Genomic DNA, 17,401 nt, shown 5'->3' on the forward strand with positions numbered 1-17,401 from the left:
CCTCTTTCAATTAACAACAAGAAAAGGAAGCTAATAGCTTCCTGAGCCACTCGCTGTAAATATTAACAAAGTCTGGCCGCCTGGCCTGGGCGCGCGCGTTGCTCCCGCCGGCCTTGCTCCCGCCGGCCGGAGAGTGAGTTTACGGGAAGGATGGGAGGGGGTGAGAGATTTCCAACACTCGGCAGAAAACCCCTTGGCACAGGCTTCTGCTGGTGCAGGGAAACTGAAGAGCGGGCTGGGGGAGCCAGGCTTGAAGGCGCCTGTCCCCGGGGGGGTGGGGGCCTGGCACAGCTGGCGAGAGGCAAGTGGGTACTTCTGGAAGAAAAGGCAGTTTCCACCAGCTGCACCTGAGTAAATTTGCAGGTGCGTGGTCGGAATCCCCAGCGCCTGGCTCCGAGTGTGGTCAGTAGGAGAGGTCTGGGGAGGAGCCGCATTTTGAATGCAGCAGCTGGGGGTGGGGGGTTGGGGGGGAGGACAGCTGATGGTCCCCAGGGTGCCTGTGCCCACAGGGTTCAGATTCCTGAAGAAATCTGAGGCAGCAATGAGGGGAAGGAGCTGAAGATGAGGGGAGCTCAGATCCAGTGAGCAGAGCCTGGGTTCTGAAAGCTCCTCGGCCTGCTCCCTGAGAGACCCCCACAGCCCCTGAGCCTCCTCCCAGCGTATGTGCGTGCTAAATCGCTCTAGTCGTTTACAACTCTTTGTGACCCCGTGGACTGTAGCCCGCCAGGCTCCTCTGTCCATGGGATTCTCTAGGCAAGAATACTGGAGTGGGCTGCCATTTCCTCCTCCAGGGCGTCTTCCCGCATCTCTTTTGTCTCCTGCATCGGCAGGTGAGTTCTTAACCACTAGCGTCACCTGGGAAGCCCCCAAGCCCCCCAGACATACCAGTAAAGTCTTGCTTCAAACATCTGCTTGAGGAACTTCCCCAATTTCCAGAGGCTAAAACTCCACGTTCCTAATCAGGGGGCCTGGGTTCAATCCCTGGGCAAGAAGCTAGATTCCGCAAGCTGCAACTAAGAGTTTGCATGCCGCAACAACATCAAAAAAGGAGCCCACACGCCACAACTAAGACCCAGCACAGCCGAAATAAATAATATAAATATAAATAAATTAAAAAAAAATCTCGAGAGACCTATGGTGTATAGACTGGACAGGGCCCATCTTGTGACCAGGATGGCCAAGGGCCCAGGTAAGAGCAGGCAGAGGCCAGCAGCCGGGAGGGGACTGGATCTTCTGCCTAGGACGCCCACTGCCCGCATCCACGGAGGGCCCTGCCCAGCCGAAAGCTCACAGTGGGACATGGTCAGGAAACACACAGGCACTGTTCTGCCCGAAGAGCAGGCCAGTTTCCTGAGAAAGGCCTGGCCTTAACTGTTGCACCAGACTCATCCTCACTGGGCTCCCTGGGCTGGACACAGACCTTGGTGTGTGGAAGCTGGGTTTCAACAAGCCCTGCGGGGTAGACCTGACCAGCAGGCAGCTCCTTCCGGGGAGCCGCGGGCAGAGGATGCGGGCCATGAATGGCCTACCGTGGGCATGCAGGGGACTGTCTCCTGGTATGCAGGCAGGGGAGCAAGCCTTGGGGGGCCTGGTACCCTCCCTGTTCCCCCTGCTCCCTAACAGCAGAGCCACACACAGCCCCCTCGAGGGGCTCTCCCAGAGGCTGAGAGCAGCGGTCATGAGCCCGGCTGAGCACCAGCTGCCCTTGGCTGCCCCTGCCCAGAGTGCCTCCTGCCGCCTGCTGGCTCGGAGGAGATTTCAAAGGCACGAGAGCCCTCCAGGCACAGGAGGCCTCTTCAACCACCCGCCTGCGCTCCTGGCTCGGTGCGCCCCTGGGACGACGGTGCCCACTCAGCAGCCTCTCTAGGGCCCCGCTGCTCGGCCACAGTGCTGGGGCAGCACCCTGAACTGGTACAGTCGCTGGGAGCCTGGAGCCCGTGGCTTCTCTGCTCCGGGCACTGCCCGGCTGGCTCCCTAGTGGTCTGTCTCCACAGGTGGGCGCTGGCCAGGGTCCAGGCCTGCTGGCCAGGTGGCGCGGGCCCCTGTAGCCACGGACTGGCCTGCACGCTTGCTCACACGCCCGTCCCTGAAAGTCTGGGTTTTGTCAGGAAATGGTTTAATTAGCAGACCGGAGGCTGGGAGGGTTCACGCCTGAACGCAGGCTCTCTCACATCCTCCCCTTCTCACCCGCTTAGCTGTGCGGGTGCCATGCTGCCATGCCAAGCCCGGGGGGCCAGAGCGAGTGAGAAGGGGGTGGGGGGCGCCTCTTGTGCAGAGGAGTCTCCAGCTCCCTCCCCCTCAGGAGCCCTCCCTGGGTGCCTAGAACCAGGTTCAGAGCCCCCGGGGACCAGCTGCCCATGATGCTGTTCCATGGGGTCACAGGAGCACTCAGCCACCCTCCAGCGAGGAGGAGGAAGAGAAGGGAACCCATTCGCCCCACGCATGTCTTCAGGGAGGTCTCTGAGTTAGCCTCTCCGTCTCAACACCCCTGCTCCCCACCCCTGCTCCTGAGGACACTGTCCCAGCCTCTCACTGGCTGGGTCTGCTCCCATGCACCCTGGTGCCCTCCAATTCTCCATGGAGGTCTGGTCATGCCCCTTTCTGCCTGGGTGCCCTCACTGGCTCCCCACCGCCCTCAAAATGAAGACCAGGCCCCTCACCAGAGCATTCGAAATTCCCCCCAAGAATCCCACCTCCCACTTCTGCTTAGATCACAGCCCTCCTAACTCAGAGCTTCGGGACACCAGCCTTCCCACTGCACCAAACCCTCTCGCCTGTGAGCCTTTGCATACACTGTTCCCTCAGCCTGAAATGCCCTTCTGGCCTAGCCCCTATGGGGCTGACTCTGATACAGGAGCAGTCCACACTCCCTAAGGGAAGAGCTCTCCCTGCCCCATGACCCTGGCCCCCAGCCCTCTGCCCCCCAGGAAGAAGCAATGTGACTGTGGCAGTGCCCAGGTCTATGCCGGCGGGAGCAAGGGGTGACCCACACTGTGGTGGGGGAGAAGGGACAGGCCCTGTGGATGCCCGTCCTTGTGGGAGGAAGTCGGCAGCCATGGAACAAACTCCAGCTTTGAGCCACAAAGAGCCTTTTTCATCTCTAAAGGTCGCAGACAGATGTTGACCTCAGCCTGGAAGTCTGAAATGAAAGAACACCCTGGGTCTGCTAGCTCACGCCAGCTCTGACCTGCTTACAAAGATCTAAACTCTGCCCTCTCTGCCACGGGGCAGCTCTGCCCAGGGAGGGGCTCTGGCATGTTGTTCATTTAGAATGCCACTTGGCTAAGTCACCGGCCATAAAGCCCACCTGGGTTTCCAGCAGCACATACAGGCATCTGATTAATGACACACACATAAAAATCCATCCCAAAGAGTCATAGGTTGGAAAGAAGCAGGAGGACTAATTGCTAATATAGGAATTAATATTAGTGCGTTCCGATCTTCAAGGCAGGTGGGAGCTTGTAGAGTTGAAGAGCGTTTCCACTTCAGGTGGAGGCTTGAGGTCCAAAGGTGGGGCAGCGACCCTGAAAGGTGGGGGGACCGTGGCCACACCCGCCCCACTGCAGCTTGCCACTGAACCGAGGTGACTATCATGACGTGGGAGTCTAGAGGACCCCAGAACCACAGCATGGCGTCACCTTCCCCAGAAAGCCCCCTGTGACCCAGCTACTCGCCCTCCATGCCCAGGCTGGGCAAGGAGTGGCTTTGACTCTGCCAGTGCCCCGTGTGTGTCTCACACTGACCCGCTGCAAACCAGTGACCTCCCTCGTAGGCCCACGAGCTCCTAGGGGACAGGGGCTCTCCTCTTTGGGTCCATGCATCCTGCTCAGCAGTGGGTCTCAATATATGCTTGCCAGATGGATGGATGGATGGACGGATGTAGAGATGGAAAGGAAAGGAAATTTCCTAAAGGAAATCAGTCCTGAATATTCATCAGAAGGACTGATGCTGATGCTGAAACTTCAATACTTCGGCCACCTGATGCAAAGAACTGAGTCATTGGAAAAGACCCTGATGCTGGGAAAGAGTGAAGGGGGGAGGAGAAGGGGACGATAGAGGATGAGGTGGTTGGATGGCACCACCGACTCGATGGACATGGGTTTGAATAAGCTCCGGGAGTTGGTGATGGACAGGGAAGGCTGGCGTGCTGCAGTCCATGGGGTCACAAAGAGTTGGACACAACTGAGTGACTGAACTGAACTGAGAGATGGGAAAAATGGACGACAGATGGAAAGATGGGCAGGTAGATGGATGAGTGGAGAAACAGAGGGTGGGAGAGAGCTATACAGATGGAGGGATGGAGAGATGGAACGATGGCTAGGTGGATGGAAGGATGAAAGCCAGATGGGTAATGGATGGAGGGAAAGACGGATGAACTGACGAATAACTGCATGAGAGGGACTCAGGAGAAACCCAAGGTCTCTAGATGCATGGGCCGAAGGGCCTCTTTGTGTTTCTGTTGCACTGAGACTTAGTGTTGCGCAGGGAGAAGGGAACTGGCCCAAAGCTCAAGTTCCTGGCTGCCATGCAAGTCATACAGACGTAGCCAAGCTCCCGCCTTCTCAGTGTCACTGCATCTGCACAGTGGGGACAGTCCTCCCTGCCCCACCAGCTGTGCTGGGCTGGCCCCAGGCGCAGGGGAGACGGTAAAGCAGAAATGACCTGGAAAAGGATAAGGGACACCGTCTCCTTGTAAACGGCGTATATGTACAGGCAGACGGATCCAGCCAAGATGCAGAGAGTGCTGTAGAGACGTGGGATCGTGCACTTGGCTTTCTCTCCTCCTTTCATATTTCTTTTACTACAGTTATGATGTTGTTATTTATAACAAAAACTAAAATGGTCTAAGCATCTCAAGTACTTGCTGAGGAAGCTTTTATTGTGTTGACCCAAAAAATGCATCTTTGGCACTGGAATGCAGGGACCAGACCTATGGGAAGGGAGACAGCAGAGGCGAGGAGGGTGAGCAGAGGCTGTCGTGTGGGCGAAGTACCCACAGTTGGCCGAGGGTGGGCTCCCGCTTTGAGACCCTGAGACCGTGCAGATTCGCTCTGTCCTTGGTCAGCTGGACTGGCCGCATGGGAAGTCCACACACCCCCGCTGACGTGGCTCGCTCTGCCTGTGCTAGGCTTACAGTGCGCTGCCCACTGGGGACTGCACAGCTTGATGGTAGGTGTATGCCAGGAGAGCTCGTTCAGGGTGTGTTCCTGGGCCCAGCGCATGCAGGCGGCCGCAGTAATCGTTACCACGCACCGCACGGTAACAAAGCGCTCTCACCTTGCAAGCACCACGTCCAGGCTGCCCTCGGTGCACACACCCTCCCCGACCCTCGAGAGGCGCCCATCACCCGGAAGCACTCAAGGAGCCCATATCCCCAGGGGGCCTGGGCCCGGCATTGCTGCCCGGCTCCCAGGAGGACCACACACAGGGACAGGGGAGGCAGGGAGAAGGGACCCCGAATGCACAAGGCTGGACGGCCTGCTGAGAGCCTTGCTCGGACTCTTGATTCTCTCAGTGAGAAAGTGTATTTATTAAGGACCTACTGTGTGCAAGGCACTGACTCAGGCGCTAGGAGATTAGTCTCTGATGAGCAGATGTGGTCTCTTCCTTGAACCAGGAAGATAATTCCTTGCGAGACATGACGTCATTGCCATCATGGTTTGTTCAACCCCGCAGGCGGAGAGGAGGTGAGGGGTGACGGTGGACGGACTCTTGCAGAAAGGAGAGCAGCATGGGGAGGGGCGGAGGCCAGCTTGAGGAGTTAGGGGAGATGGTGGGGGTGGAGGCCAGGGGGCCAGGCTTTGTGGGGCCTTGGAGGCTGCCACGGCAATGTCGCCTTTATCCTGAGGGCTCTGGGAAGGGTCTGAGCCAGCCAAACGCAGCTGCCTTCCCGGGTTCATAATTTCGAGAGCAGAGCTCTGTTGTGGGGGGATCAGCCAGCCATGGCTCTGGGTCCAGAGGACGCTGTCACCACCCTTTCTAAATACGGAGGCCCAGCCGCCTCTGCTCCCACCACCCCCCCCAAGGTAGAAAACAATTTCCTCACCCCGGCCAGGGAGGCGGATGACCTCATTGGACTCTTTCCATCTCTCGCTTTCATAGAGAAATTACAATTTATAATTGGATGAAATCACGCGGGTGTAATAGCAATAAGAGCCGAGCTGGAGCCCAGCAGTCACCCCTTACGTGGGGACTTTGTCCTCATCTTCCCTCCTGTCCAGCCCCCACCCGACCCCTTGCCAGGGGGCTGCCCCCCACCTGCCTGCTCACACCATGAGTATTTACCAGATCCTGGCCATCCAGGGTTGACGTCCTGTGGGTTCTTAAACCTCGCTGTTTCTTAACCCTCCTTGCTCCTGGGGAAGCTTGTCCCACGCGGCCTCTCCACTCCTCCCATCCAGCCATCAGTCTCTGCCCGCCCTCCACCTGGCCAGCACCTGCCCCTCTTCCACATGGAAGGTGGGGTGCCAGGTGGGGTGCCCGGTGAGTGCCCAGACCCCCTCCCCCAGTCTGGGCTCTAGACTTGGCTCTAGACCCAAATATCCTGGTTTTTATTTGCGACAACCCCAGACAACACGTGTTTCTCAAAGCAGCCACCTTCGGCCCTACAAAGGCAAGGACCCAGAGGCAGCCGAGCCCATCTGGATCCGATTTCAAACCAGGGCTAGCGCTCTCAGATGTGTAATAAAAGCCCTCTTCCAAAGAGGGGCTCCTGCAGGGGGAATACGGACGCCAGGGCAGCGTGGGCCTTCAGCACGCCACACTAATGAGAGGCGATCCGGCCGGCTCGGGGTCGTTTGGGATCTGGGGGAGCAGCCGGCCCTGCCCCCAGGTCTCCGTGGAAGGGGAAGGCAGCCGCGGAGGGCAGCTGGGAGTGCAGCACGGGGCCTGGCCTCAGAGGGAGGCCCGGAGGCCGGCTCTTCTGGTTCCGTGACGCTCCTGCTTCCCACGGCGGGGAAAGGCAGCGCTTATTCTGGAAGCCGAGGCCCTGGAGGCCCAGTTGGATCCTCTGAATGACATTTAGCAAGAGGAGCAGGTGCTGGGGGAAGCGGAGCCAGTGCTGGGCCAGGCGGGCGGCCCCCGCGTGGCCAGGAGCTCACGGAACCTCATTTTTTCTCTTCCTAGTCCTCCCACCCCCGCCCCCCACCCAGAAAAAAGAGAAAGCTAGAGAACTGCCTGGAAGGGTGCTTCGCGCGGCCAGCTGTTTGTTATCTGGGTTTGAAAAGAGAAGGGAGATGGCAGGGAATAATCCCAGCCTCCTCCTGGATCACGGATCACGGGAAGGTGGTGTTCGAGAAAACAGGCTCCGGAGGAGGGCTGGGGGGAGCGGCGGCCTGTCCCTGTGCGTTTCCCAATTTCCCTGGGCTTAATCATGTGCACTGTCTTTTGGCAGGTGAGGAGGCAGGGAGTGGGTGAGGAGGACTCCCTGGTGGACATCCGAGAAGGGGCTGAAAGCAGGAATAACCCGTCCCCGCACCTCCCCAGCAAGGAAACCTTTCTACAAACAGGAGCGGCCAAGCAGGACCAAGCGCCCCCCCGGCCCCCACCAAACCTCTTCCCAGAGAGGGGGCATGTGAGGCCTGACAGCTCAGCGGCGCCTGCCAGCAGCTGCAGCCCCGCAGCGAACATCTGAACTCCTCAGCGGGGTAATGGACCCCCTCCTTCCCCCCCGAGACACAGCCTGAGTGGCAGCAACACCGATCCTTTGGAGAGTGGCTCCCTCTCAGCTCTGTCACGCAAGAACGCTCTCTGCACCACAGCCCATTCTGCCAAGTGACTTAAAGGGATTAAAAAAAAAAAAACTTGGTAAAGAAAAAGGGGTAAAAGCCACGCAGAAGCCTTTCAGAAGAGGTGGCGGCCAACAGACAAAAGGGCGAAAGTTGAAAGGGGGCAGCGAGGCCACCCTCCCGGGGACAGGCGCCAGGCCCTAGGGCATGCCTGGGGAGCAGGGGCCCGGAACACCCTCAGGCCGCTCACGGGAGCCCCGGGGCTGCGGGGGGCGCCCCCGCAGGCCCCTCATTCGAGCCCCTCACTCCGGGAGAAGCTGGCAGCGTCCACAGCCTGGGGTGTGACGAGACACCGCTCCCGACCCGTGGCCACGTCTGAACGTGAGGAGCCCAGCAGAGCGAAGCACAGCGTCTCCTCCCTGAGCCCCGGGCACCCCCCAGCGCCACCCAACACCCCTGGCCTGTGATCCGCACCCCGGGTGCCAAGGCTGGTGGGCTGGGATGTAAGCGCGGCCCAGGCCCACCTCGACGGAAACGCAGCATCCAGGGCGGCGGGCTCCCAGGCTGCAGCGAAGGAGGTAAGGTGGGTGCAGATGGGCTCTGGAGGCCCAGGAAGGCCCAGGGGCTCCTTGTGCCCAAAGAGGGCACCAGACAGCCGGGGCCTGTCCTCCTGGGGCTGGGTCAGGGCTCTGCAACTCCACCCCACCCACCCCACACGTGCAGCTGAAGCAACCAGTGGCACCTGCTTGCCAGGCAGGGGTCATTGGTTTCCTAGTGGCCCCTGTGCTGCTGGGTTCTGCTCCAGGGTGTAAGGGAGTGACCTTTCCTGGAGTAAACTCCTGCCCCTGGGAGAGGCCTCGCTTTGAGCCCTTCTGAGTTCTGATCAGAGGGGGCTGCTGTGAGGCCTTGGAGAGGCAGAATTTTTGGTGACCTAGCCGCTGGCCATGGTACCTGCTGCCCTCCAACTGGAGAGGGTCCCCAAGTCCCCTCCATCCAAGGCCTGGCCCTGCCCTGGCCTAGAGGACCCAGGGTGGGGTTGATCCAAGGTCCTGCACCTGCTGGCCCTTAGGTGTCTTCTGCTCTGACCTCTAGTTCAAGCCCTTTTGTTGGTGAGAGCGGCTTGATTCGGCCCAGAGACAGGCAGGAAGTGCCCTAAGGTCACACAGCAGATGGTGAGCATTGCTCCCCGGTGGCCCCAGTCTGGCCCGGAAGCGTAGGGGGCGGGGCCTACTCCTTCTGGCTTGAGAGGCCCGGAGGGCGGGTTCTTGCCTCCCCAAACACAAATCCCAGGCAACCTCTCTCAGCAGCAGCCGCCCTGGGCAGGGCAGGGAAGCCCCAATTCATTACCAAGATGGAAAATGACACTTCCGCGCGCTCTTCCCCAGGAGAGGGGCTGATTTATGAGCGCGCCGGGGCCGGGGACATCCGTCAGCGCGCTCGGTGCGCACGCCGTCTGCGGGGCATTAATAGCCGTGTTATTAGCCACCAGCGTGAAAGATGCCCTGCGGATCGGCTATTTGCTGTTATTTATTATAAAGGCGCGCCAGCCCGGCAGCAGGGTGCGAGGCGTCGTGAGCTCGCTGGAGCCTGCGCTCGGCCCCTGCCCAGCCGGCCTCCCATCCCCCATCCTGACATACCACCCCGTCACTGGTCCCTATTCGCCTCCCATCCCCTAGGAGAGACCAGGGGGTAATTCCTGGGGCCGAGGCCAAGCCGAAGGAGGGGCAACAGCAGGCCTGTACCCCATCTGCTCCGAGCTGGGCTCTGCCTCTGCTGAGCTTGGCTCCATCCCACGGCAGGAGAGCAAAGACCAATTTACTGGGCTGTGGGGCCAGACAGAGGTTGGTTGGAGCTGGGAGCAGTGTGACCTTGGGGATGTCCCTTCCCCTCCCTGAGCGTGCTCCCCTTTGTACAGTGGGGACACGGGCTCCGCAGGGCTGTGACCAGCTGAAAGGGAGAGGAGTTTGTGCAGCGCTTTGCCAGCTACTGCCACCCATGGGACTGACCCCAGAGGGCTAGAGGGGTGGCCCTAGTGTGGGAGGCAGCCCCCATTAGACCCTGCTTGAGTTGGACACTGTCCACCATCATCCATTCCATGCCAACCCAATGGGAAAGGGCTTGAGAGTTCAGTGCCTGGGCCAGAGGTTTATAGTCAAGGGAGAAGACTGTCCACGGCTGCTAGAGGGTTCTCTCTGCCCTGGAGCCACCCCTTCTCCTCTCTGGGACTCAGTTTTTCCAAGGTCCTCTACCTCCCCAAATCCAGAGTCCTGAGGCTGAGTTCCACCCTTGTGTATATCTGTAGGGGTGGCAGGGAGGGGGCCATCTCTAAGTGGGACCAGCCTCTACACCCGAAAGCAAACCTGCAGCCGGACAGGGCCAGGTGAGCCACCTCATGTCAGAGGAGACGAGAGGACACATCCAGGGATTTTCCCTAGGCTTGCCCCCTCAGCCTGGGGTGACCGCACTGGGCAGCTGAGAGGGGCAGGGAAGACACCTGGGAAAGGAAGGCCCGAATTTATGTCCAGCTCTTCCACCACCTGCTGCACAATCGGACCAGGCCCTTTGCCCCTTTGGGCGGCCGTGGTGAGGGCATGCTAAGTTGCTTCCGTCATATCCACCTCTTTGTGACCCTATGGACTGCAGCCCATCAGGCTCCTCTGTCCATGGGATTCTCCAGGCAAGAATAATAGAGTGGGTTGCCATGCCCTCCTCCAGGGGATCTTCCTGTCCCGGGGATGGAACCCGTGTCTCTATGTCTCCTGCACTGGCAGGCGGTTCTTTACCTCTAGTGCCGCCTGGAGAGCTGGGGTGACAGCATCTGTCCATTATTACCTCCCAGGGTTGGGGGCTGACAGCGGGCCAGCCTCTCCCATCTCTCCCACTGCCCTGTCCTGCATTTCAGATTCTGGGGCTTCCCTTTGGCATCCCCATTCATTGATTGAACAGATGTTTATGAACACTCCAGCGCCAGGCTGTATACTCACTAGGCCAATGGACAAGGTGGAACATATCCTGACTTACAGGAGTTTACGCCATAGTGGGAGGGGTTGACGGTCAGCTTGTGACAAACGAGTGGGGCAGGGGAGGGATCTCCCTGAGAACAGGCCTGCATGTGGGGGATCCCACCCACCTCCTAGGGGAGGCCCCATCCCCACCCAAGCCTCTGCCTTATTATCAGTAGATGTCAGACCTTCCCAGCCTTCCCAGGTCATCCGGCTCCTTTCCCGGCCCCTGGCTGCCAGGATCCCACTGGCTGCTGAGAAACCCAGCAATGCAGACCTAGGTCCCCTGCCCTGATCTCTGGGCTGCCCCCCACCTCCCAGAATGACAGCCCTCAGGCCCCTTTGCTACCTTCTAAAAATCCCAACCTTTCCTTTTTTCCTTCCCCAAGGAATTATGCCTCAGTCTAGGTGGCTTTACTAAAAACACACACAGACAGACAGAAATATTAGGTGCAGGAACATCTTATTAAATAATGCAGAGAAAGAAAGAAACAAAATTACATGTGTTTCCTTTCATCCCCCACCCCCTCCTGGCCCTGAATAGATTAATATCGAACACTGTTATCAATATAATTAACCTCCTAAGACACAATTTTAAAGTCTTGTTTTTTAAAGCAGTTTGTATTCTCTGAAGTTCAGGACACCGCGCCGCCCCGCGCCGCCCAGTCGGCCCACGCGGTGAGGTGAACTCGAGGTACATTTTGAGTGGATTTGCATACCTGTCGGTAATCACCGCCAGTGATAACAACTGATGCATAATGCATGCAGCATGAAATTAGAAAAATAATTAACTTTAGTTTTTAAAAGAATCCCACCCCTTCCCCCCGACGCATTACAAGTTCTCAGCTGGCACCGTTTGCCGAGGTCGGGGGCAAAGTTGTGCCGTGCAGGGTTGGAAGGGCCTGGAGGTCAGGGCTCCCAGCCCCCTGCCTGAAGGAGGGGCCTCAGGTGGGCCTAGACCAGCCTGAGCAGGAGTGGTCCTGGTGCTCTGCGTGCACAAGGGTGGGCTCGGAAAAGTCCCGAGGCCCCCTTCTGCCCACAGCTCACCTGTCCCCGACCCACAGCAGGCCCTCTGGTTCAGCAGTTTATCCTCACAAGAACCCAGGGCAGTTTGTGGTCCCATTTTACAGATGAAGGCCTGAGACCCAAGGCCACGCTCCATCTGTGGGGCCTGGACTGAGCCCAGGCAGGGCCTCCTCAGCAAGAGGGTGGCCCCCCTGCCTCTAGGCCCTCCTCCCTCCATGATGCTTGCAGCTGAGCCCAGAGAAGCGGGGAGAAGAATGCAGGATCCCGTGTTAATTTATACTAAGGTTTGCTGAGGACGCATCACAGGTATGGGGGTGACGCTGCTTTGGTGGAGCTCCCAGCCTCTCCAAGTGGGGAGGTCACTGCTTCCTGTGGGGCAGGGGTCCTCCTGGAGCCGAGAAACTGCTTCCACCCCCAATCTGCCCTGCCCACCTCTTCTGCCTCAGGCCCTGCTCTGCCAGTAAGGACCCAAGGGCCTGGCAAGGTTTAGGGAAAACACGGTGAATTGTTCTTGCTGAAGGGAGGGGCTGGGAGGGGGCACGTGAAGTGGGAGGGTGAGGGGCTTCTTTCTGTCTGAGCTGTGGCCCCCTTGCCCCTCCACCCGGGGGTCTGCCCATCACCTCTCTGAAGCTCAGCCAAGACTGGAGGCAACCCCCCTAGGTAGGTCATGGGAGGACCGTGGGGTCCCTCCCGGGGCCACGATGGGGTGGCTCTTCTTTCCAAACCCTCCAGACCTGTGCAGGGCCCTCCTCATCGTCTTCCCAGAGGTTGGGGTTCTCGGCAACCCAAGGCCCAGAGAGTATCACTGCAGGTCACACAACTGAGGTCCGAGGTCATGCTGCAGCCTAGCCCTGGTGTGCCCTCCCGGCCTCTAGTCCACACACCTCCTTCTTAGGGTCAGGGCCACCTGGAACTCTCTGGTTCCTAAAGTGGGGATGGAGACTGAGCCTGGCACTGTGGCAGACCCAGCCTCAGGACGTGCCCACGTGGACTGCCTTCACTGGCGAACAGGAAGGAAGGCCAGGCTCGGAGGCAGGGGCCCTATCCAGAGTTACTGCTTCTGCCTGAGACCCCCAGCTCCCTCCAGAAATGACCCCCACCACTGCTCAGCCCGGCAGTGTGCTCATGTCTAACTGTGCCCCTGCCCCAGGAGCCTGGGTACCATCTCCCATCCAGCATGCCAGGGCCTGTGCCGGGCCTGGGGTCCTGCAGCTCCCTCGCCCACATGCTGCCATCACTGTCTCCCCAGGAAGACCCCCTAGAGGGCCCTGGGCCTCTGGCGGCCCCAGTTTCATGAGGTTTGCGAAAGACAACAGGGAAAGACACCAAGAGGCCAGGGGTCTCCTCTTGGGAGGCGCCTCCATCCAGATGGCAGGTGTTTAAAGATGTTACTCTGCACCACCACTCAAGTGGGTGTGGGAGGCAGAGCCAGACACAACTCAGGGGAGGCTTCACGGAGCAGGTGCCCAAGCTGAGGCCTGGGGACAGGGGGGTGAGTGGAACCTGACCTGGCGAGGCTTGAATAGGGGAGGTGTGTTGGTGTTTAAGAAGCAGGAACAGCATGTGCAAAGGCCCAGCGGCAGGACAAGGGGGAGAGAGCAGGCTTGGGGTCAGTGTTTCCACTCCAGCTTGCGGGGTGGGAAGGCAGGGCTGAGGATGCACAGTGTGAGTCTGGGAGGCCCAGCATCAGGGCAACTGACAGGAAGTCTGTGTCAGGAAGCAGCTTGGCCTCCCTGTTCCCAGTCTACCCTGGAGCACGGCGGGGGCAAGGGAGTGAAGAAGGGGCCTCTGGATTGCAAAGAAAAGAGACAGACAGTTAACACAGAGGCTAAACCGGTGTGCCTGGGGCAGTCAGAGAATTATTGTTGTTGTTCAATCGCTATGTGGTGTCTGAACAACAGTTGCCACCGCATGGACTGCAGCATGCCAGGCTTCCCTGTCTCTCACCATCTCCCGGAGTTTGCTCACACTCATAGCAGCTTTTAAACTTCGGGCATCGGGACACACAGGCTGCACGTCCGCGGGGGTACTTTGCATGTACTACCTCACTGGATGCTCAGTAGTGACTCCCCCGTGAGAGGAACTTGACTCCATTTATAGATGTGGAAACTAAAGCTCAGAGAGGGCAGGTAACTTGCTCAAGATCTCACAGCCTGGAAGTGGCAGAGGCAGCACTCGAACCGAGGTCTCCCTGTCCGAGATGGCAGACACTAGCAGCTGATGGGAGGATGCTGAGAATGATGCCCCAGGTCAGCCCTGGGCTAGGGGAGTCTGGACACCCCTAGTCTGAGCCATCCCACTGCTCCCCTCCCCCAACTTCATTGCACGCCAAGGAGCCTGCTGCCATTCATGGCACCGGCAGGTCGTACCTCACACCACGCTGAAGTCTGCGAGATTCTCGCAACAATGACAAGTGACCCCCGTAAAAGATGGGCTATCTACCAGGTTTAATTTGATGGCCACATAAACCGTCAAACACAGAACAAGGGAATAAAAAGTCCTCGTGGCACCCGGGCAATTAAAGGGCTCCTGGGGCAAGGTGTCTTCCTCCCTGCCCCAGGTCTCACTGTGTCTTCCTGGAGCCAGAGGGCTCAGCATGGGGAGGCCTTGGGGGAAGGGGGATGGCTGGGGACACTCAGCCAAGATGGATGAGGCCTGAAGACAGGGGAACGGAAAGGCCTTGGGTCCCTGCCTCCCAAATGCTTCTTGGTTATCCATCAGAATCTCTGAAAGGTGCAATTTAGACCCTATTATGATGCCGGGGCCTCTGGAGGCTGAGGGCTGTGGCCATGAGCTGAGCGGGCAGGGGAACTGATGTTCATGCCAGAGAAGGCGGTCTGGCCTTGGCTTTGGCCTTAACAAGTCTGCTCCCTGCTCAGGGCACTGCTCCGGAATCCCTGAGCGCCAGGGCCACCAGCATTCCTGAGTGCCAGCAGCTGACAGGTCAGGGAGGGTGCAGAGCCACTGGCCAGATGCTGGGGACCTGGGCTCAGACTGACCACTGAGACTGAGGCAAGGTGGCCTTGAGCGGGCCTGAGCCTTCCTGTCCCCAGCACCTGCCTTGGACCTGCCTCTTGAGATGGGACTTCTAGGCTCCATGACCTCGTGACTCTGGCTCCACGCCGAGGAAAGGACAGAGGTGCAGCTGGAAACCTGGGCTGGCCATGACCTTGGATGGGTCCCTCACTTCTCTGAGCCTCAGTGTCTCTGCTCAGCTGTAAAGCGGACTCATGTGTATGTGACAGGTGGGCACGGATCCAAACACATACCTGTGAGGGGCTGGGCAGGGCCTGGGTTAGCCCCGTCCAAACTCACCGAGGACCATGAGCACAGGCCAGCTCCAAATGCCCAGGGGCAGGGGCGTGAGTGCGGTCAGGACCCACAGACCAGAGGCAACCTCTACAGGAGCAGCAGGAGTGAGCAGGCAAATGTCCTCAGCCCCTCAGGCCAGGGGGGCGGCTGGGAAGAGGCCCAGAGCATCGGTCACAGTCTCGCCAGTCCCCCTTCTGCCCTCAGGACCTCATCCCTCCCCGACTCCAGGCGCAGGCCTCATGCACCCGCCCCCACCCCCACGTGCTTCCACCCAGGTGTCCTCGGCGGGCCCTCACCTTGCCTTGGGTCCACCTCAAGGACAAAGTTTCATTCCGCTAGCAAGCCCGGAGTGGAGTTGGTGCATTAGCCATGGGCAAAGCCCAAGCTCCCTCCAGAAGGCCTTGGAGCTGCCAGCAGCCTCAGCAAAGCCTCTATAATGCAAACAGGGCATGCGCTGAGGGGGCCACAGCGAGCGGGGCAGAGGCATTCCAACCTTTCTCAGCACTTCAGCTGGCTCCCTCTGTCCTTGGGTGGTCACAGGTGCCAAGTCACACCAGGCCTACACAGCCCACCGTCTCTGCCCTTGAGCACCCAAAATTTAGGCAGGGGACCTTAAAACACTGGCCACCATACAGCCTGACCTGCAGCCCACAAGCCTAGTGGTCAAGACCTCCCCTAGGTTCTTCCTCACCACTTCTCAAGTGGCCCAGCTTAACTTAACATCTCCAAGCTTCAGTGTTTTCATCTGTTAAATAGGAATAACCAGGGCCCTGACCTGACATTTGCTGGGAAGATTAAATGACTTTAATATTCATAAAATTCTAGATGAGCTTTATTATAGTATGAGCTACCATCCAACTAGAAGAGAATCTCAAGTGACTAGAACACAGGTTGGCACATAGCAGCTGCTCAAGAAAGATATGCTGAATGGCTGGATGGACAGATCCATGGATGGCTGGCTGGGTGGGTGGATGGACAGATCCATGGATGGATGGCTGAGTGGGTGGGTGGATGGATGGATGGATGACTGAGTGGGTGGGTGGATGGACGGATGGCTGAGTGGGTGGGTGGATGGATGGATGGCTGAGTGGGTGGGTGGATGGATGGATGGGTGGATGGCTGAGTGGGTGGGTGGATGGATGGATGGACGGATGGATGGCTGAGTGGGTGGATGGATGGATGGACGGCTGAGTGGGTGGATGGATGGATGGGTGGATGGCTGAGTGGGTGGGTGGATGGGTGGATGGCTGAGTGGGTGGATGGATGGGTAGATGGCTGAGTGGGTGGGTGGATGGATGGATGGGTGGATGGCTGAGTGGGTGGGTGGATGGATGGATGGATGGATGGATGGCTGAGTGGGTGGGTGGATGGATGGATGGCTGAGTGGGTGGGTGGATGGATGGATGGCTGAGTGGGTGGGTGGATGGATGGATGGCTGAGTGGGTGGGTAGATGGATGGATGGGTGGATGGCTGAGTGGGTGGGTGGATGGATGGACGGCTGAGTGGGTGGATGGATGGATGGGTGAGTGGGTAGGTGGATGGATGGATGGATGGATGGCTGAGTAGATGGGTGAGTGGGTGGGTGGATGGATGGACGGCTGAGTGGGTGGATGCATGGATGGATGGATGGACGGCTGAGTGGGTGGGTGGATGGATGGATGGGTGAGTGAGTGGGTGGGTGGGTGGATGGATGGATGGACAGCTGAGTGGGTGGGTGGATGGGTGAGTGGGTGGGTGGATGGACAGATCCATGGATGGATGGCTGAGTGGGTGGGTGGATGGATGGATGGATGACTGAGTGGGTGGGTGGATGGACGGATGGCTGAGTGGGTGGGTGGATGGATGGATGGGTGGATGGATGGATGGGTGGATGGATGGATGGCTGAGTGGGTGGGTGGATGGGTGGATGGCTGAGTGGGTGGGTGGATGGATGGGTGGGTGGATGGCTGAGTGGGTGGGTGGATGGATGGATGGACGGATGGATGGCTGAGTGGGTGGATGGATGGATGGACGGCTGAGTGGGTGGATGGATGGATGGGTGGATGGCTGAGTGGGTGGGTGGATGGGTGGATGGCTGAGTGGGTGGATGGATGGGTAGATGGCTGAGTGGGTGGGTGGATGGATGGATGGGTGGATGGCTGAGTGGGTGGGTGGATGGATGGATGGATGGATGGATGGCTGAGTGGGTGGGTGGATGGATGGATGGCTGAGTGGGTGGGTGGATGGATGGATGGCTGAGTGGGTGGGTGGATGGATGGATGGCTGAGTGGGTGGGTAGATGGATGGATGGGTGGATGGCTGAGTGGGTGGGTGGATGGATGGACGGCTGAGTG

The 17,401-nt window shown here is 59.0% G+C and overlaps 2 protein-coding genes across 6 annotated transcripts in view; one reads left to right on the forward strand and one right to left on the reverse strand.

Annotated features, from left to right (window-relative positions):
• MACROD1 (mono-ADP ribosylhydrolase 1) overlaps positions 1-17,401 on the reverse strand; it is a 155,008-nt gene that overhangs the window by 91,658 nt on the left and 45,949 nt on the right. The window lies entirely within an intron of this gene.
• FLRT1 (fibronectin leucine rich transmembrane protein 1) overlaps positions 1-17,401 on the forward strand; it is an 81,938-nt gene that overhangs the window by 57,388 nt on the left and 7,149 nt on the right. For all 5 annotated transcript variants that reach the window (XM_070783087.1, XM_070783084.1, XM_070783085.1 and 2 more), the window contains one exon: positions 7,394-8,305. The gene's annotated coding sequence lies outside the window, so the exon portion shown is untranslated. The remainder of the gene's footprint in view (positions 1-7,393; positions 8,306-17,401) is intronic.

This window comes from Bos indicus, chromosome 29 (genome assembly GCF_029378745.1).
Source record: "Bos indicus isolate NIAB-ARS_2022 breed Sahiwal x Tharparkar chromosome 29, NIAB-ARS_B.indTharparkar_mat_pri_1.0, whole genome shotgun sequence".
In the NCBI taxonomy this organism is placed as follows: domain Eukaryota; kingdom Metazoa; phylum Chordata; class Mammalia; order Artiodactyla; family Bovidae; genus Bos; species Bos indicus.